This window comes from Ambystoma mexicanum, chromosome 3p (assembly GCF_040938575.1).
Source record: "Ambystoma mexicanum isolate Mex_15411 chromosome 3p, UKY_AmexF1_1, whole genome shotgun sequence".
NCBI classification, from domain to species: Eukaryota; Metazoa; Chordata; class Amphibia; order Caudata; family Ambystomatidae; genus Ambystoma; species Ambystoma mexicanum.
The window spans coordinates 37,786,476-37,808,585 of NC_090925.1; positions in this window are offsets into that span (position 1 = coordinate 37,786,476).

The following is a 22,110-nucleotide window of genomic DNA, read 5'->3' on the forward strand; positions in this document are numbered from 1 at the left end:
GCAACAGACTCCATTTGCCAATCACACAGGGAAGACATGTTGGCGTCCAACAGTGACCGACGGGTGGCACTGGAGACTCTGCGCGAAGCCATATCTATAGAGTCACAGAGCCACAGGGAAGCCCTGAGGGTAGAACTCCATAACCTCAGGGAGACTCTGGGTGAACTTGAGGCTTCCCGAAATTTTAGGTCAGAACAGCAGCTGGAGCAGCTCACACGTTCGCTCTCAGCTGAGCTGCAGGCAACTCGGGAGGAGATCCGGGCATCACGGGAGGCCATGCGTGCAGAAATGGAGGCATCCCGTCAGGTGCTGCATGGGGATCTCCGTACTATCATCCTCCAATACGAGACCTTCCCCACCCGCATGCTTGCTGCCATGGAGGACCATACCAGGGCTTTGCGTGGGCTGCCTCCCATAGCACCACCACCTCCTGATGCAGCAGCAGAGGGTGGAGAGAGCGACAACAGTAGTTCTTCCACAGTAGCGTAGCCGTGCAGGCCATGAGCCCATGGAGGTATTTTTTTTTTGCAACATTCACGCAGGTGGGTGTTGGTGTGCACCCTGAACTCGAACCTCCTGGGTGGCCTCCCCCCCCACCCTGGCCCCCACATGGCCATTTTTTTTTTTTTTTTACAGTGTGTTGCCTTGTGTGGCTCCCGTGGGCATCCACCGTGTATTCCGGCTGGGCACATGCAGGCTTGTCCTGTGTTTGGGTTAGATGCTTGGGTTCCTGACACACACACCCCTCCTACTTCCCATTTCCATGGGCTTGCAAAGGGTGTGACCAAGTGACAGTGACTTACACAGTGACATTGGGCTCCCATGAGCTGTGTGGGCAGTCTGTAGTCATAACTGTGTGGACATCCCTAGTGGGGTTTGTTTTTGTATTGAACACTGCATGGTGTTTTGATATGTGCTTGTGCATCCATGTCTTCATGTCTTCACAAGGCCGTCTCCTTTGCAGATGCAGTTCATGTTGTATGCAGTACACTGACACATTTGCCTGACAGCAACACTCTGCAGTTGGAAGGGGTCGATGTGCTGGCTTATTCAGGTTGTAAGACTTGCACTACTTTGAGTTTGTACTGTCATATTTTGGCAATGTTTCATACTGTGTTGCTGTATTGTGTTGCTGGTAAGTATTTGGTCATGTGTGCTGTTTGTTATTGATTACTGGGAGCATATTGTCTGTGGCCTCTTTGTAGTTGGGACAGTGCACTTTGTGACGCTTGTGTCATGTGTTGTGCATTCCTTTGTTTGCTTTAACATTGCATGACATGCCATGGTGTGTTGGGTGGCGGAGATGGGGAGGGGTTGGGTGACATGGCGCTATTTTCATGTTGTATTTTGCAAGGGGGTAGTCATTCATGCAGCATAAATGTGTGTCTTTTTGTGACACAGCATTGGTTGTCTTTCGGTAGGTAGGGATGCACACAATGTAACTCTTCCAGGTGACCAATCTCAGGCTGGTATGGTTGTGCCAGTTGACTGTCCCTTATGTCATCATCATTGATTGTCAGCTGGTATGTTCCAGGGCAGTGTGTACTCCACAGGGGTGTGATTTTAGGTGAAGTAATTAGCCACCAGCTACGTATGGGCTGCCTCACCACGTGCCCTTTCCCCTCCCATGCGCAGCAGCCGTGCATGTGGTTGGGGATGTGGGGGCACTACCATGTCCACCGGCAGGCCCTGGCGGGTTGAAACGTTGTGCAGGACACATGCTGCCACTATGATCCTGCACACTACTGGGGGCGTGTATAGCAGCTGCCCACCAGAGCGGTCAAGGGAGCAAAAGCGTGACTAGAGCACTCCGAATGTGCGCTCCACTATGCCCCGGGTTGCAATATGGGCTGTGTTGTATCTTTCCTCGGGTGGTGTGATGGGGTTCCGAATGGGCGTCATCATGTGGGTGATCAGAGGGTAGGCACTGTCCCCTGGGAAGATGATGATGGGTATCATTAGTGGGGTTGTGACATTACTCAGTATCTGACATGCATGCATGTGCAGAGGCATTTATACTCACCAAGCAGCCATGTATCACCATGCCGCCCAGCTTCGAGGTCCCGGTTTAGGATTGACATCCTGTAAATGAAACTGTCATGGGTGGACCCTGGATAGTTGGCATATACTGAGGTGATGATTCCCTTGGCATCACATAATACCTGACGTTGATGGAATGCCAGTGCTTGCAGTTTCTATAGATATGCTCAGTTGCCCTGGGAGTACGTAGAGCCACATGGGTGCAATCAATGGCACCTAGCACTTTTGGGAAGTGTGCCACCCCGTAAAACTCCTGGATGGCAGCCTGCCTTTCTGCAGGTGTTCTGGGCAGGTATATGTGCCTGCGGACTGATGGGCGTGCAGTTATGATGGCCATCACCTGGTGCAGGCAGCGTGACTGCGTGGCCTGTGACACCCCCCCCCACTATGGCACTTGTCCGCTGAAATGAACCAGTGGCCAAGAAGTGCAGTAAATTGAGCACCTTTTCCAAGGGGCTGAGTGCTTGGGAGCACAGGGTGGGTAATGTGAGGTCATCCTCCCACTCACTCACCAGGTCGAGTATTATGTGAGGTGGAAACCTGTACCTCCCATACACCTGGTCATCAGGCATCCCAAAAAGGCTGGTCCTGGGTGTAAGGATTCTGGCCCTGACTATCCTCCTCCTCCTGCGGTGTCCCACGACCACTGCTGCGAGGAACAGTATATTCATCGTAGCGTCTGAGCTTGTTTGTTGTTTGCGCCCACTTTTATGCTGCGCGGGTCTGCGTACGCCTGCTTCCTGCTGGTGTATGTGTTCCCGGATTAGTGCGTCTTTTTTGGCGCACGCGTTTGACCTGTTCGATTCCATGAATACGTGTTGTAGGCGCGTGTGTTGGCGTTTCGCGCATTTGCCTCCTGTACTTCCCCGGTAACGCCCACATTTTCACGTGTTGTTCCCCATTCCGCGTGTTACGCCCCGTGTTCTGCCTACTTTTGTTGTGTGCGCAGCGCTATGTGCACTTTCGCTGTGCGCGTAGCGGACGCCGTTTGATGATGTGTGCGCCCGCGTGCACCACGCAGAATTTTAGCGCACATCCCAGAATTTAAACGCGCACGGACTTCCATGAATCAATGTGCGCGGATTTTGCACGCTTGCACTGCGATTTTCGCACTTGCGCAGCGATTCGCATGCTTTCGCACGCTTGCGCGGAGATTTCCGGCGCACATTAATTCTATGTATCGGCCTAAATGTGTTTCAAAGCGTTTGACAATAATACTAAAATATGTGCACATGCCTGGTCCTGCTGACTGTGAATTGTTTGAAAACGGGGCTGTACCCTAGTCTAGGGTACTGTGATTCTATGTGATACTACGCGCCACACACGCATGTGCACTTGTATCTCCACCTGCTCCTGCGCAGCCTAATTCACTAGCCAAAACGGCCTATAATTCTAACATCCTAATTAAGAATGCTAGTCACTGACATTGCACCACCACTAGTCACGGCTGCGCTACCACTACAAAATACAGGCCAACTATCAGTACTCATATATCGTTAGTGACTATATCTCAACAATAATACTCCTTAACCAATGACAGACAGGCTATCCCATAAGATGGAAAGCCAGAGCCAATTACATGACCTGCACATACCTACCACGTGTTGGAGAACGCAAGCTATGTCTCCCTTAGTACACACCTACTAGTTCCCTCCTTACACTACAACATGCAAATCTTGCAGTCAAACTAAAGAAAGTTACCATACCTGATACCTATTGTCCACTCACCCCTAATCAATGGATTCTGCAATACGCCAGTCGGCCCACACCTAACCAACCTTGTCCAGTGAACATTAGAAACACTAAACTCGGTTCTCAACTGACCAAACATAAGCTAGTCATACAAATTGGTTCAGACTCAAGGATCTGACCAAACTTAAGCCTACTCATTAAAATAGGTTCAGGATTAAGGATCTGCCCATCTTAACCAATATGGACTACCACAACACTCCTAAAGTTGGTAGCAACACCACACAGAACTATAGTGCTAAGGACACACCGCTCAACCAAAAAGACTCTGGTATACCCATGGACACTGAGAATAGTTTAGCAATGAACCCACCTATGGCCGTAGACACACCTATGATCTTAGCCAGACCTAACTTGAATACACCACTAATCAAGGGCGATGTCATTAATGCTAGATCGCTATTAGCACATGCGCTAGACATTGCTGATCTTATCCTTAGCAACAATCTGGACTTCCTAGAGATCACAGAAACATGGCTCTACGCTGCCCCAGGTACAGCCCTCTCATTGGCCAGCCCTGATAACTACACCATCCTTAGAGCTGACAGAAAAACTGCAAGAGGTGGAGGAGAAGCCATCATTGCAAAAAATCAGCTTGGTCTGAGAGAACTCCCAAACCAATCGATCCCCTCAGGAGAACTACTATCCATCAAACTCCCCCACACAGCCTCTCGTACTTTAACTATCCACCTCATCTACAGACCCCCTGAACCCACATCCTCCTTTGAGGTCGATATCACACACCTCCTCATGCGGAACGCCAAACTAGTCTCCCACATGATGATGCTGGGCGACTTAAACTTAGGTTTTAACAACGTCAATGATGACAATGCATCAGCCTTAGCCAACACTCTATCTGAACTTGGCTTTTCACACCGTCTCACTAATCCCACTCACAGCAGACGCAGAACCTTGGACTGGCGGGCTAAACTTAACTGTAACACTAAGATTCTCTCCAACACACCTTGTGCTTGGTCAGACCATCATGTCATCTCCTTCACCATCCAGGATAACCCTCTCCTAGACACTGGCTCTAGTCAAGCACCCTCAGTAGCTACTAGAAACAAACTTAACATCACAGCTGAGAGGCTGCTGCCTCTACTACTCCCGATTACTAGTCACACCAACTTGGAGACCCTGGATCATTCCTCTATGGTCGAGCTCTATAATCATACCTTTCTACAAGCTGTAGACAAAGTGGCTCCACTAAGATTGCGTAAAGCTAAACCGCTCACACATCTGAACACGTGGTACACTACGAATCTCAAAACCATGCGTATCGCAAAAAGGGCAGCAGAAGTGTACTGGAAAAAAGAATACGGTCCTGAACAAAGAAAAATTCTCTATTGCCTCTAATAACTACAAAACAGCTATCGTTCAGACTGAAAGTACCACATATAATTAAAGTATTCTGTGCGCCAACTCCGGTACTAAGGAACTGTTTGCCATCCTTCGTGAATTAGAATCGCCTGTGACACCACAAGAATCATGCACTAAAGATGCAACTTGGTGCCCTAATATCCAAAAAGCACTTCTACAAACAAAAATTGAAACAAAATAACTGAGCCTGCCACCTGACACTCAATTCTCTAAACCAATAGATGTCCCTACGAGTCAGATCGTCCAATTCAAGTTCATCCCGGTATCTGTAACAGATGTAAAACATTTTTATCTCCAGTCTTAAACCATCCAGATGTCAAGGCGACATCTGTCCAGCCACAGTTATTAAAGATTCTGTGGGAGAACTTGCTCCTTTCATCACCTCTCTAATAAATGCCTCTTTCGATACAAGTACCATCCCTACCAACCTTAAAGATGCCTGTGTCCCCCCCTTCTAAAGAAGCCGACATTGGACCCCAACCTCCCCACGAATTATCGGCCTATCACAACGTACCTTTCCTACTAAAAATTCTGGACAGGCTGGCTTACCTGCAAATACAAAATCACTTAGAATCTAACAATCTTGTAGGACTTCGCCAATCAGGCTTTAGACCAGGGCATGGGACTGAATCAGCCTTGATAGATAAAAAAAATCCAAATGGTTGAAATTAAAGATAAATGCGATTTAGCTCTCTTCCTTCTATTACAATTATCAACGGCCTTTGACCTGGTCAACCACAAAGTCCTGTGCAATCATCTGACCTTGGCTGCTCATTTCTCTTACAAAGCCTCTCAATAGATTCAATCCTTCCTATCCAACAGAACAATGAGGGTATTCGCCTGTGTGTCCTGTAGGGTATTTTGTGGAGATTTGGGGCCTGACGGTATTTTATTACCGCCGAAAAATAACTTAGCAATAATCACTCCTCGTATTCAGATTGGGCCCTGTACAACAATAATACAGTGGACATGCATTATTTCAGCACCCACACATGCATATTTGGTGTGCGTGGTTGGTATGCGTATTTGGTGGTATTTTGGTGAGCATTATTCCCTTGTTTTATTGGTGGCCCCAATGTCCAGAATCCCTTATCTTTGCTTAGATTTTTCGTGTAATCACTAGAGAGACCTCAGGCCTACATTTCAGGAATACCACATTTTCAGTGTTAGTGTTAGTGTGCCACCATGGGCAATCTCACTGACTTATTTACGACAGAGAGCTATATGTGGTAATTTCCACTACCTTATATACGGTAGGGAATTATGTCCAGAGAGTCTCTCTTCCCGTTGGCTCATGTACCTCCAACAAGCTATGCTACAATCACTCACAACTGTTCATACTGAATCTGATCATGCAAAATGACAATTGCACTGTTTAAAAATCTCCCCTCATCAGCACTGTATTGGTAAATAGAAGACACACCACCCGTCTGCTTTCAAATATTTTTCTGTATTATAAAAGTTGCATTTAAACACGATCTCACTCTTTACAGAAATAACTAAAACAACACAGTAACAGCTTTGTCTATTACACCCTGCAAAGAGAGTGGCGGAGAACAGAACTCAAATTGCAACATTAGCATTTGATTAAGGCATGCACAGGAATCCTACACTGACTGCATAATCTCGCACACACTAAGCTCCCACACTTATGTAAGTACCTTATCTGTTCAGTGAAGTTTTCTTTAGCTGTTCTCTTTCTGAGTGTGGCTCCCTTGAAGATTAACCCCAGTAAAAGGATCGCCTGCCTTCTCAAACCGGGGTCATTGCCTGGAATTCTCAGCTTTTGCAGATAGGAATGCTCCAACCAGGAAAAGGTCTTCCTCCCAGCTCTGCCAAATCTTGACTGCCTTTCTTCTTCCTCAAACTCCCCCGAGCAAAAACCTGATCACTCCCTCTAGCATGATACTTACTATGACGCTGCTCCAATCAGAATTAATCACGCCATCTCCTCCTTCTCTACACAATGGCTCATTTTTATAGTAATACTTTGTAACCAACTGATTTCCTGTTCTTTCGAGCCCATTTGCTTCCTGTAATTATGTGGACAGGGCAGCAGAGAGAATAGAGAAAAAAAATGGATGTGCGTTTAAAAGTTCACTTTCAGAATAGGCCTAATTCTGCAGTGGAGACACATTTTTTATTAGTGGATTATGTTTCATTAGTCAGGTTAGTTATCAGTAAGGTTAGTTGTTATTTTCAAATGTGTCTCTCGCACCATAGGCATTTCAGGTGAAAAATAGTGTGCATTTTTAAATGAGCACGTGTGCTTTTAACTGTAAAAATAGATTTGCATCTTATATGTTAAAATCGTTTTTGACTGAATAGCCTGTCTTTTCTTGTTAATCTGGTAACACATATAGCAATGCACCGCACCCTTGTGGTGGTGTTGCAAAAAAAAAAATTGCTACCTGTGCAGTAGTGCTGTACTCTGTGCTGTTTGCTACCTGTGTAGTAGTGCTGTACTCTGTGCTGTAACACGCCAAATATCCTTACAGTCCCCTACCTTATATAACATCTTTACAAAGCCACTGTTTGACCACTTGGACAACTTGTGTGTCACCTACACTAATTATGCAGATGACGCCCAAATCCTCATCCCCATCACAGGCTCCTACGACGCCGACTCTAAGCGACTTAATGAAATGTATCAAATTATTCAAGTGTTGATGGCTATCCATGGCCTATGTCTCAATGATGACAAAAACGAGTTACTCCTTATTGGCTTGCAGAACCAACTAAAGAAATTAGACAATCAATTTAAATCATTTAACATTGACAACATTACCATCAATGTCTCGAAAGAAGTTAAAACATTAGGCATCTACCATGATTCAGCCCTCACACTAACAAGACAAATAAATACGACCGCTTCTGCGGCGGCCTACACTTCAAAATGTATCAATGCCTGCAGACCCTTCCTTTCTTCTGGCAGTTGCATTACCCTGGCTAGGGCCATCATACTATCCAGACTTGACTACTGCAATGCCCTGTACGTCGGGACTAACTGTCATAACTTTACAAAAACTCCAGGTACTACAAAATAATGCCTTGAGAGTGGCTCTTAACATCCCGAAGTCCAACCACATATCAGCCGTAAGATGTAACCCCTCCCGTTGCACGATAGGATAGTTTTTAAAACATTATCACTAACACACAAGTTCCTCTGGAACGAAGCTCCTAAGTGTCTAAACAACACATTTACACAACATCTTTCCAATAGACCTATCTGGTTCACACATGCTCAACTATTAAATATACCCATATTCAAACAACAAGAAGCAGGAGGTAACAGATTCACAGTAAAAGCTGCAAAACTATGGAACTCCATGCCCTTGACTTTAATGGCAGAACCATCCTATTGGACATTTAGGACAAATCTGAACATCTGGCTCTTTGTACAGGAGCGGTAACTCATTTAAGCTCCCTGCCACTATGACAACTGCACTGCCATGTAAAGCCCTTCATACAATGTATCTCTTTGTACCTCACTGTATTGTAAAGTCTCGCGCATCTGTAACTAATCTGTAGTTAAGAATGTAATGTAATGTCTCTCCTTACTGCAACTAACTGTTTTACCAAGAATGCGCCCAGATACCCTTGGGTTAAGTGCACCCCATAAATAAATAAATAAATAAATAAATAAATAAATAAATAAATAAAAAAAAAACAGGTATTAGCGTGCTTGTCAGGAAGCGAAAAGTGGAATAAATGCCTCTTGGGGGAGGAAAAGGGATGAAATTACAACAGGCTATAGGTCGGGAGGGGGAAAGAGGACACCATGTGAAATTGGGGTGTTGCAGGCTGGCTTGGGACCAAGTTCAAAGTTGAAACGTTGTTGCATAAAAGGGATTATATTGGGAATAACTGGGGTGATAGTAGGAAATGGGATCGGAATTGAATGTGCATCACACAAAAATAACCACGGCAACTGGTGGGCGTTTGTGGATAACAAAGGTTATTTGTAGTACATTGCCAATTTCACCACGGTTTTAAAAAGAGAGAATTAAAAAATGTGATTAATGCCAGAAAAAAGAGGAATTCTACAGCTACCATGAGGTGGGGAATAATGGGTGAGGTCAAAATATATGGGTAGTGGGCTACTTTAAGAACCAAATGGTGCAATATGGAAAGTGGACACGAACGAAAGCCATGACCCCAATGAAACCTATTGGGGCAACATGTCAAGCGGTGAAATATAGAAAATGGACACGGAATGGCTAAGGGTCATGGCTAGCATGCCCAAAAGAAACCTAGTGTTGTGGCCATGGCCGAAGGACTTGGGCACTGGCTAAGGCCAAAGACCATGACTAATGGGACCTGTAGAAAGCTATTTGGGTAACATGGAAAGGGGTCCCGGCTGAAGGCCATGCATAGTGAGTAGGAATGAACGGTAGTGGACATGATCGAAGGCCGTGCTCACTGTCCAAGGTTAAAGGCTGGCACACCTTCTGCCTCATTGTATTACTTTTGTTCCCAGCAATGAAATAGTTAAAGAAACTTGTGATTGTCAGAAACTGGCCCAGCTTCTGCTTCATTGTATGACTTGTTCCGGCAATTATATAGTTAAAGAAACGTGTGATTGTGAGAAGCTTGCACACATTTTGCAACGTAAACAGAAACAATGACAATGAGAAACCAACAGCAAGTAAAACCTCAGTGCTTATAAAACGGCACTAAATAGCACTGACACCTTGAGGCAACAAAGAGAAATGCAGGCTATCATCCCATCATTTTTTATTTTTTCATTTATTTGGATTTGTACTAGCAGCCCAAGGGCATCGAGTCGCTGTTGCATGAAATTTTCTTAGTTACAGGGTTATTCAGCTCATGGTTACAGAGAGCATTATCCTCACAAAGATACTTACATAGGTGGTTACAGTTTCATTTGTTACACGGTTACAAAGAGGGTTACATCACAAGTAGAGTGGGGAAAGCAATCTACCAGGGACAGGGAATTAGGGATACAAAATAGTTTGTATTGCTTTCCTAAAGGCTGAATGGGACTCAATGCTTCTAATGTACGGGGGTAGTGTGTTCCAATGGGTCGCTGCCTAGACCGGGAAACTGGAACCTCCTGCGCACTTTCTCTGAGTCTTAGGAAGTGAGGTCCTGTTGGTATAAGCAAATCTTGTGGGTCTGGATGATATAGGCTTGACTATTCTTTGAGAAAGGTAAAGCGGTGCCAGGTTATGGACGCATTTGTGCGTCAAGGCGAGCATTTTAAAGACTATCCTCTCTTTGATGGGGAGCCAATGAACCTGCTTCCTGGTTACGGAGATATGTTCCCTCTTTGAAATTCCAGTGGCAGCCCTAAGGCCATTATTCTGGAAAGTTTGGCATTTGGTAATATTCTTTATGGATGCGCTTCCTGTAGACATCCTCAAGTTCCTTGGCTACATCCTGATACTTGCTGATCAGGCCAGATCTAGTGGTATGCAGCTCCTGAGCTGCTCCTTTCACAGTGCCCTTCTTTACTTGTAAGCAAAGTTGAGAACACTGTGTGTGTTTAACCCTATTAGTGCCCATTGTAAAACACTCAGTATCATGCTATTTTCTCTCATTCATAGCGGTTTCATCTCAAACTGCTGTAGCTCACTAGAAATAGATAATAATATAGGATAACCATACATTTTTTGTTTCAGTACATTTTTCTCTATAAAATGAGCCAAAAAGCACACGTTTGTGTCACACCCTGCAGTCACATGACATAATTCAATATGGTAGACACATATCACTGTAAAGAGTATATATCACTGACCACAAAGGTAGCACTTTCATAAAACATTTTTTTCAGTAGGTAGATGGGCAAATTTCAAGTATATTATGTTTGCTGCTCAGATAAAAAACCGAAGTTCATGTTTAATTTTATTAATTTATTTGTTTGGCGAAGCATAAGTGCATTCCATGAGTGTCACATGTAAACTTTTTTTCCAATTCACAAATATTATGAACAAAGTAAAAGGAAAAGACCAATAATTTAAAAGCATCATTAGGGAAATCAGGTTTAACTTAGTAGGAATATGATGCAAAGGAAAATTAATATTCTCACTGGTTCTGGGTAGTCCTACATACATTTCAAAATGGCCGACATTGTTTATTTCCCTTGCTGTTTTCCCTGCAAGAATCTCTGTTGCAGAACTGGAATTCAATAAAGTCTAGTAAATGGTTTGTTCTGGTATGTATGTTTAGTCATCAGACAATTTTCAGATGTGTTATCGCTATATGTGAGCCAATGGGTCACAGAGTCTTTGTATCTGACCTTTCACCTTAAAATGCACTACATTAAATGTTTTTGTCATCATATGTTTGTAACCCTAGATCTTTTTGTCTTAATTGTGGTGTCTTTTGGAAGTTAATGACATTTTCTCCATAATCCATTGTTTAATATGTTGAGAGGTTATGGCATTTGACCTTTGACCTCACAATAATGAAGTGCAAAGTGCTTTTTTGTTAATTGTTTAATTTATGGATCAGATGAGGCCTGGGGCTTTGTTATTTGAACTTTGATCTTAGAATCTCCCACCCCAACTGTTTTTTTTTGTTGTTGCTCTGCTACCATTTAGCACATTTATATAAGAGAGGTCTTATTGGAACGGTCATGTTGGGTACTTTGTCTTGCAGGCATCAAGTAGGGTGTAGGGAGGTATGACATTTGACCTTTGACCTTATAATGAGCAATTCCAAAGTTGAATCTGTGATTTCTCAGCAACCATTCATTTGATTTAGATGTGTGGGGTATCACTGTAATGGACATGGTATGTGCTACTCATCAATGGGGCGGATAGTCAAAGTGGCCTTTTTGTTTGACCTTTGACCTCAAAAAAGAGGATTGTAAATATGATTTGTTATATTATGACAACTCTTGTACAGTTTTAGAAAAGTGTGAAGCCAACACTAATGTATTTCTATGTACTATCACATGTCAAGTGGCAAATAGTGTTGACCTTTGACCCTTAGAACAATCATTATCAATGCATGTTTTGCAATTGCTTTTTAACTGGGTTCGCTATAGACAAATATTGTTTCATCTCAAACCCATGGTACATTCTTTCGTATGAAAGGTACAGCTAGTTTGAGATGCTTTGGGATTTGACCTTGACCTCTAAGGGCCTCATTACACGGTAGGGGGTAAGGGTTTACCGGTACCGGTATTTTACCGGTACTGGTAAATCCTTACCGCCTTACTACGAGGTCCCTTTGCGGGTTGGGGAATTTAACGCCTGCTTTTTGCAGGCGTTAAAAACCAACCCGCAAAGGGACCCAGGGAGCTAATTACGGTACCGCAATTTGCGGTGCCGTAATTAGCACCTTCCCCATTCCCATTATGCCCTATGGGGCAAAAATGGGAATGGGGAAGGGCAATGGTGGAAGGGGGAATTACCGCCCCGCCAACCTTGGAATGGAGCGGTAATTCCCCTTTCCACCAAGGCGGTGCCGGTATTTTACCGGCATGAACCATGGCGCTAATAGCGCCATGGTTCTCCGCCTACCATGTAATGAGGTCCTAAATCTTTCAACTAAAACTTTTTTTGTTCTGCTACCATGTTGAACATTTATACAAGAGAGGTGTTGTTGGAATGGTCATGTCATGTACTTTGTCTTCTATGAATCAAGCAGGGCATGGAGGTAGGAAATGTGACCTTTGACCTTAAAATTAGCATTTGCAAAATGTTTTTTGTAATTTCTCAGCAACCATTTGTTTGATTTCACTGTAAAGGTTATGGTATGTGCTATCTAATAAATGTTGTAGCTAGTCAGAGTCGCCATTTAATTTGACCTTTGATCTCAGAATATTCTAAATATGATTTTTGAACATATTTTCACAACTCTTGTGCAGATTTATAAAAATGTGAAGCCATGAGTAATGTGTTGGTATGCACTATCCCAGAATTTGGTTATCTATGTGAAGTGGCAATTATTGTTGACCTTTGATGTTAGAACAATCATTCTAAATGGGTTTTTGGCAATTGTTTTGAAACCGTGGAACCACTACAGACAGGTGTGATGTCATCTCAAAGCCATGGTACATACTTTCCTATTTTGTTCAAAGACCACGGACCATACATACATTACAGACCTGTGACTATAATATGGAAACAACACCTAATCCGGCAGGCCAGATTGTGTGGCGATGGCCCTGAGCCCACCTTATAGGCCTGAGCACAGCGAGGGCCTCAGCAATGGGCTCAGCTGCCATTACCCCATTCTCTGGCCTTCCGGATCTCGTGCTATTGCCAGTAGTGTCTCAGGTTTCCAATCCGGAAACCTGGGTGCTAATAACAATTTATTTGGTTGGAATAAATGGTATGTTTCCCATTCAACCAAAAATTAACTTAAGATGGGGGCCGTGGAGATGGAAGGTGTGGCTCCGTGCTGCGTCCCTCTTCCATTTCCACGCCGGCCCATGATGGAGGCTGGAATGGCGGCAGCAGTTGTGCTGCAGCTAAAAGAATAAGCTGAGTGGGTTAAAAGGGTGTGGAGGGGAAGAAACGATGACCCAAGACAGGTGTTCATGGAAGTAAGATGGGTTGGAGAATGATTTGTTCTTTGAACATTAACCTCTTCAATTTGCCAATGGCCATTTCATGAAAATGGGAGAGCCAGCAAAAAGCATGACTAGCCGTTTAGCATTAGTATCTTATAAAAAAACATATAGGAAATAACAAGGAATTTGGTCTCTTAGAAAACACTGGAGGTTGGAACTAGAATGCATGTTTATGCCATTGCCTGAAATTGTGTGATCTTTGGAACATCCCTTACAATAGCTGTTCTCCATGGGTAGAGACAAGCGGGACCTCACCGGGTGAGACTCCCCCTATAACCGACCATTAACAGCTACAATCCAAAGAAGACAAGAAGACTGAGCTACTGTTTGTTACTGTGGTATAAAACTATTGTTTCACCATAAGGAGAAGTATTCTTGTAATACTGAGAAGAAGCAGAGTGCCAGAGTAATTGAGAAAACTCAGGAAACAGATAAAAATGACTATGAGGCTCCGCTCTGGAAGACCCAGGAACATGTCATAAAACAGAAAGAGTCCCATTGGAGAGTGAAGTATGGGGGTTTCGAGTCAGCTGTGCAGTGAGAGATCTGAGAGAGACCGGGACATGCAGGGTTCAAATCTGGAAGAAAGCTGGCGTGGGAATGTGACACAAGTGAAGTTTGAAGCAGGAGAAGCTGGAGGAAGGGAACGCCAATGAAGATACCGAACCTAAGGTGGTGGCATGACCGAGCGTCAGTGGACTGTTAAGTCCAGCAATGATGCCGAAACCACCAACCCGCTCACATCACAGAGCGGACACCGAGCGAGAGAAAGAGAAGCAGAGAAGCCTGAAGCCAACCTGACAACATGAGAAAAGTTCCTCGTCCTGAATGCAGACCTGGTGATAGTGGTAGGGACAGAATAGATTTGTTTTGGATGGAGAACAGATCTTCATTCTGGACTGACCTATGACTAACGACCACCCTAGTTAGTTTTGTGTAAGGCATAGAAAACCCATAGTTTTGGGAGAGTTAGGAGTTTACACCTTTTCATGTAATCGATAACATTCTTGATAATGGAAGATATCACTCTCTGTCCTTCTTGAGACCATCCACATTACCAATGCAAATGTGGGTCAACTTGGACAAGGGAATACATTCAGGCTTGAAAAGAGGCATAATTTTACACTACATATAAAGAATCTTCTATGTTGCACAAAGTGTTGCACATACATTCATAGTGCTCCGTTCAGTGCTTGCTGACAGCAAACATGTTTTACACACCATACTCAATAACCCTAGCTTATTGAAATAACAACACACAATCTCTACCACCCTCTCCAAATGGGGGTGCAAAATGGACACAATCCTTTGTGAACCTTAACCATAGCACATTGCGAGACTAGTGTGCGCCTGCATATGTTGTTCTAGTCTCTAGGGTAGTATGCACAGTTAAAGTAGCTGTGTATGTTAAAACAAGTGGGAACAGAGTAATTAGTTTGGTTTGTTTTTTTTATTTGTATAGCGCACATCGCCCTTAGGCATCGCGGCACTTAGCTCACACAACAATCAATCCACAAACCCATTCCACCCACCTCCCTCAATCCCCCTCACCCATGCCCTCCGACCGCCCTAAATCCCCAACAAAAAACAATTTAAAAAAAATTCAGAATTGAAACATAGAGGCTGAAAATCAAACTAAGATTACTCCCTTGCCTGCTGTGCCTTCCTCCTCCTTTGCACAGGCTCCCTTGCCTGCTGTGCCCTCGCTAACTTCAATATTTCTATCTCTAACACTCTTGATACTCTTGCCCCTGTCATGTGGGTCGGAGAGAAGCCTTCCAAAAAGTGCAATTCTTGGTATGACTCTGATCTGGCTGCCCTTAAACGCAAGTGTAGGGCAGCTGAGCAGAAATGGAATGCATCAGGTGGCCCGCCCCTCTGACACACTGGCCTGCCTCCTCCTTTAAACGCAATATCGGCTCTGCATCCACTATAAGATAAGAGTCTTTATTCAAGCACGCATCTCCGCGGCATCAAACAACATGGCCAAACTTTTCAAAGTCTGTAAGGAACTGGCCAATCCTGCAGCAGCCTCCTCTTCTGTCACACCCACACAGGACCTTTGTATGATCTACAGCCTGGGGGCGAAGCGTACCTGTACTGAGAAAACTGTGGCCCTCATTCATGGCATTCAAATGCACTCCTGGCAGATAATGGAGTGGAGTGTACCCAGGGTACACATCAAGATTTGAAATTGAGGGGAGCCGGGAGCTATTTAGCTCTTGCTTTTAGCATAGTAGAGCCTGGTTAGCTTAAAACCAACATCTACCAGGAGCTACCGTTGGCTCCTATGGCCAACTGGTGCCTTCCAACCATGGAAATGTGACATTAACTTTGATTATTTGCGAATTAGAACACATCTAATAAACATTTAAACACGATGGTTCATACAAAATGAACAAAAAGGAGCATTTCTGGTAGGTTCTGGTTCCCCTGCCCACAGGGGGATGCCCAACACCCAGGAGCTGGATTTAGCTCCTGCTCATTGAATCTCAATTCCGAACCCTGCACATGTACGGTGTCTAAATAGGAATGTGTAGTGTTCATCGTGGAGTCGGTCATTCTATCCTTTGTCGCACTTGCAGCCTTGCAAGCTTGGCCATGGACACAAAGCTTTCTCTCAAAAGTGTCATTCATTTCAACCAGCTCAGACGCTCGCCTGTCACTTTAGGCCTGCATTTTGGGTAAAACATGTTCCCTGTGTTCCTCGTTACTTGGTTTTTCTGGTGCACTCCCATGTACGGCTGCTCTGGACAAGGCAGGCCATGGAATGGAGAGGGATCAGTCTCCAATATATGTTAGCTACAGCCTGGGAGAAGTGTGTTAGTGCTGAAAGTAACACTGGTCTTCTACATGGCTTGAACAATGCTCTCTTGGCTGTCACAGCACTGGAATGTACACAGTTTCCTCACATACTGGGTCTGATGAGGACTGTACAGTGCTCGTCATGGCTTAAGGTCAGTCTCGCATTTGTCACACTTGCAGCCTGCCAAGCCTGTCTGTCGGCACAAGGCTTTCTATCAAAAGGGTCATGCATTTCAACCAGCTGAGACGCTCGCCTGTAACATTAGGCCTGCATTTTGGGTAAAACGTGTTCCTTGTGCAGGGGGTAGGCTCTGCCATCAAAACGTAAGCTGCAATGCCACATTTTTGTTATTTGGTTTTGCTGGTGCACTCCCACGTATGCCTGCTCCGGACAGAGCAGGCTATGATATGATATTTTATTTGTATCGCGCTCATACACAAGTGTTAAAGAGCGCGACGAGGCAAGTGAGGGGAACAAGGGAGGTCAAAACAACAATCTTACTAGGCCAGTGACATGGAGAACGCGCAAGTGCAGGAGAAAGGGAAGGGGGAAGGTGCAAGGGAGAGGGGAGGAGTGGAAAATCAGAGCAAGGGATAAAACAACAATAACTGGTAGTGCAGTCAGCAATGATACATGTGCAAGGTTAAAGTGCAGACAAGGGGTGTCTGATAAGTGCAGGTAAGGGGAATGTAGGGTTACAGATACAGACCCAAGTGCAAGGGTTGCCAGGAGGCAGTGCGGCTGTGTGGCTGGGTGGGCAGGGACCTTGGCCTGAAAATCAGAGGGTAACCAGGTGCCCGGTGCCGAAAGCAGACAGATCAGCAGGGGAATGGAATGGAGATGGGTCAGAGTCCAATTTGTGTCATCGACATGCCCATTTGTTAATTATTTTTACGTGTACATTATTTCTAGGGGCTGGGCACTTATTGAAGGGTTATTAGTGTTCATTTTATAACATGTATGTTTTTCGAGAATATATGTACAATGAAATATATTTATTAAAATAGGGAGGGAAAATTATTTGACAAAAAAAAATTGTAAACATATTTTTTCACTTTATATTTTTTGGAGTAATTTTTTACTTGTTCTCCGTGTTAAAACTTTTTAAACATTTTTTTTAAAAAAGAAGCCCCAAACTGCCTAATCTTTCCCTCCCCCACAAGGAAAACCTGATCATTTCTATAATGGGAGATACTGTACATATAGGTATTTGTGTAGACAATATTTTGCAGTGTCTGTCACATGTATCACCCTAAACTTGAACCATCCGGGGCTATGTTGCATGGGGTGTTGTGGACAAGATGTGGGTAGCATCTTTCATGGATGCCAACAGTGCAGCCTGGGCACCAGTGGCGTCATCTTTTTCGTCCACCAGGCTTACTACTGTCAGAATATATGGCACAGTCCCTTTCTTTCTTTTCTTGCAAAATGCCAAAAAACCATGCTCTTTTGATGATGGGGCGAGCAGTGGAGTTGCTGCTGAGTGTTCAGAGGACGTTCCCTCCTGAGACAAGCAGAAAGCCTCTATGATATTAACTACAAAGCTGTGCCTGCTAAGGAGTTTGCTGTGTTCAGTGTTAATTTTGTAAAGCTCACAGGCATTCATTATGAAAACGTCTATGAGTTTACGCCATATCTTTGACCAATACCTATGTGTTGGTCTCTCTGCAGCAAACTCATATATGTTTCTGTTGCTTACATCAACCCCACCCATTCCTTGTTATAGTCAAGAATGATTTGGGGCTTGATGGCTGACTGGCCACATCTAAAATGCATGGGTACATCACTTGCCAGACTGACAGTGGAGAGCAACAGCACAGGCTTGCAATGGCTTTTTTTTTCTCTAAAGGCACATGCCAACAACCCACCTTTTCTCACATATTTTGATCCACCCGGCTGTAACTTGGCCCTGGTTATCTTGGGTGGCAATCCCTTAGAGTTGACCCTCACTGTGCCTGTTAGAAGGGTTGTGGTCAATAAGAGATCCTCAGCAAGGCTGACATTGGTGTAACAATTGCCAGTAATTAAGTGATATCCCTTAAGTCACAAGACTTTAAGAGGCTCATGTCCTTGTTATATACAAATCCCTTTTCACACCCTGCTGTTTTATCCCTGGCTGCATACAGATCCACGTGCAAAATATAGCTGTTGCTGCTGTCACAGTCCTCACATTTTTTAATCCCAAACCTGGCATGTCTTTTGTTGGGCATGTACTGAATATAGGCGACCCTATTCTTCATGCCAATCATAGACTCCTCAATGGTGAGCACCTGCTGTGGTTCATAGTATTTTTTAAATGCACGGTTCAGGGAGTCCAAAACTGGACGCACCTTATGCCAGGGATCAAACCCTTCCTCTCCCCGTGCCTTTGCAGTGGCGCTGTCATTTAGGTGGATCATCCGTGTGACAATGAGATATTGCCACAACGGCATGACGCGGCCAAAGAACGGTGTGGCCTGAGAAGGGTGTGTAAGGTCCCAGTATATTGTTACATTTTTCTTGCAAATAATCCCCATATTTACAGAAAGGCCAATCCATTTTTTTAGAAGCCTCACAGTCAGCCCTCCATTCATCCACCGGCGCAGCTGTGAATGAGGATGAATTTGGATCCACTCTGCCGTTGCTGCTAGTAGATCCATTGCATAGTTGTTTATAGAGCTCACTATGTGGATTAGCAGGTCCACTGTGAGGAACAAGTTAAAATATACAATAGGAGGGGAATTTCTGAGTGGATGACTGCAACCCTGTGGGTTCCTGACAGTGAATTCCACTCCATTGCTGTATGGATCTGTGCCAGGCAAAACCTCATCCCAATAGGCTTCACAAACATCTTCCTGTGACAGTCCCTCCTCCCCAGAATCATCATTGCACTCATCCTCAGAGGAACTATCCTCTCCACTGCTTGTCTGTGGCAACCCCTCAGGCTCAAACTCACTATCACTTTCCCCTTCTGAGCTAATGTCTGGTGCCTCTGCCATCAGCTCAAATAAAGCATCTTGATTGTCAATTCTAAACCTTTTGGCTCCATTTCTTTCCCCTAAAATATCCAGTCAAAATGTTTTCTGAATTAATTGATCCTTTTCACAATCGTGTACCCTCTCAGAAAGAAAAAGTCTAATGACGGGATGGAGGCTAAGAACTTCAGCCAATAAAAAACAAAACAAAAATACACAGGGATGGTATCCTGCATTCTAGAAAGACTCAGGAAGGGTTAATAAAAATAAAATGTCCTTCCCAGTAAAGCTACACAAAGTAGAATTTACTAAAACACGATCACCTAGTCACCCAAATGTCCAAATTCACCTTTGAAATAAACCTCCATGACAAAGAATTGGTTTCACACGAGCAGTAAAAACAGAACTTCTCTCCTTCACACACAAAGACCTCAAAGAGAGATGCAAGGCTGAACTTTATTAGCAAAGTTCAATCACAATGGACATGTCTGGGCACTGTAGCACCCCCTGCTGCCTGGCCATGCCTCATATCTAACATTTTGTAATACACTTGAACCCCTTTGAGGAGCCTTTCTGAGAATACTTGACATGTTTTACAATGTGGTAAAATGCGGGGACTGTGGGTGGATTTGGTTATTTTATTGAAGAATATCGGTATTTTCTTAGAGAAGAGAAAAAAGAGCTGAATGGGTTGTGCGTGACTGTCTTGTAAGATAATGTTTTGGAGCCTTTTTCATGAACAGTCCCTACAATCTGTTACTATAAAGAGTGTAGTAAACTTTTAATTTAACTTCACCAAAAAGCCCTTATAAACCAACAAATAGATATACATTTTCTGTCACAAACATTGGGGGGAAAAGTCTACATCGGCCTACACAGAGAGCCCTGTCAGAAGGCCTGCTGACAGAAAGCAGGTAAATGTATCTATTTCAGCTCTGCGTGTCTGCAAGCTCAGCCCCTTTTGCAAGCAGCACCCAGTGCACATAAATAAGAGTAACCACATAATACTGGTCTTTTATATTGCATGCTTTTTAAATGGATACATGGTAGATGCTGTTAGTAATCATGAATGTCAGTAAAAACATGAAATGAATGCACTCGCTCTTCTTTCAAAACAGCAATTCACTATGGGCAAAGGCTGCTTGGAAATGCTGCAGTGCAATCAAAGTGTGGCATGAAAAAGCAAGAGTACCAGGGGAGTACAAACTTTCAAACTGCAGATCTGTGGGCTGCAAAATCCTTCCACCATGACACGTATTGATTATATTGAGGAATCATGGGTGCGGTAGTAAAATAAGTAAGATCTCGAGAGCCACATGTTGCAGACCCCTGCTGTGGGCTTAGTTACCTCCTAATTGTAAACACATTTCATACTTTTAAATGCATTCCATTGCGGTCATAAGCACCACAAACCATCATTGTAAGAGAGCCTGGTCAACCATAGACACAGCTGGGATCACTGATGCGGGCAAACCCCCCTATGGAGGTAATATACGCTTCTCTAACTTCAACAGGAAAAGCATTTTATGGCATCTGTCTTTGTCCAGCACTAAGACCGAACATGTTTGGAAGATCATTAAGCACATTTTGCACACAGAAAATGTAAACTTGAATAAAAGGTATGCACTTTTTATTCAACATTTTCCCTGAGGCCACATGTGGTATTAACTAGCAACACCTGAACAGATTGCCTCCCTGAAGATTGCAAGATGCATGAATGTGCTTGGAGGAGAAGATCAACTGGACTGTGAAAGGTATACAAAGCTGTGAACCAGAGTGTGCCCCTCACCCCTTAGATATTAGATATATATGTATATAAAGTTTGGTGAGGTTTGGTCCATGGGGGTCAAAGTTATAGGGGGGTCCCAACATTTCTTTTTTTCCCATAGACTGAATCGGGAAAAAACTTTGCTCACGCCTACAGCCCAAACCGCTGGATGAATTTTCACCAAATTTGCGGCAGGAGCAGAGGCTTGGTCCCGAAAGCGTGCTTTTGTAAATTTGGTGAGAATCCATCCAGTAGTTCTTTTTAAAACGACCAAAAAGTAGATCACAAAAAATGTGTGATATCTATGTCCGCTCTGCGGACACACTTCCCTGTTCGCTCCGCGGACCGGACACCGATTGGTTAATCGGCTTGCGTCATGTCCACGGACATGCAACGTGTTCGCTGATTGGATGGTGAAGAGCGTGAAGTGCATCAGATTTTGGGAAACGCCCGCCATCTTGGATTCGAGGACATCACCGCTGTCCACGGACATTGCGATAAAAACATATTAAAAAACACAACATTTCACTTGTCAAACTTATCAAATAATTTCTGGGGAAGTGAGGGGTGATGAGGATGGGATGGGATATGGCTGCAAGAAGCAAAACACTGGTGTTTTTAGCCGCGAAAGTCTGCGAACAGTTTGGATGTTCGCAAACAGTCCTGAAAAGTTTGTGGACACCTCAGCATTACAGGTTTGGTGAAATGCAGTTCTTGGATGGCTTATAACTTTGGCGCCACCTAATGGAACTGTATGAAATTTTGCATGTATATTTCAGAGCTGATTCTGAGTGAATAATCAAAGTTTGGTGGGATTCTGTCATGAGGGGGCAAAATTAGAGGGAGGGTCCCAAAATAATTTAAA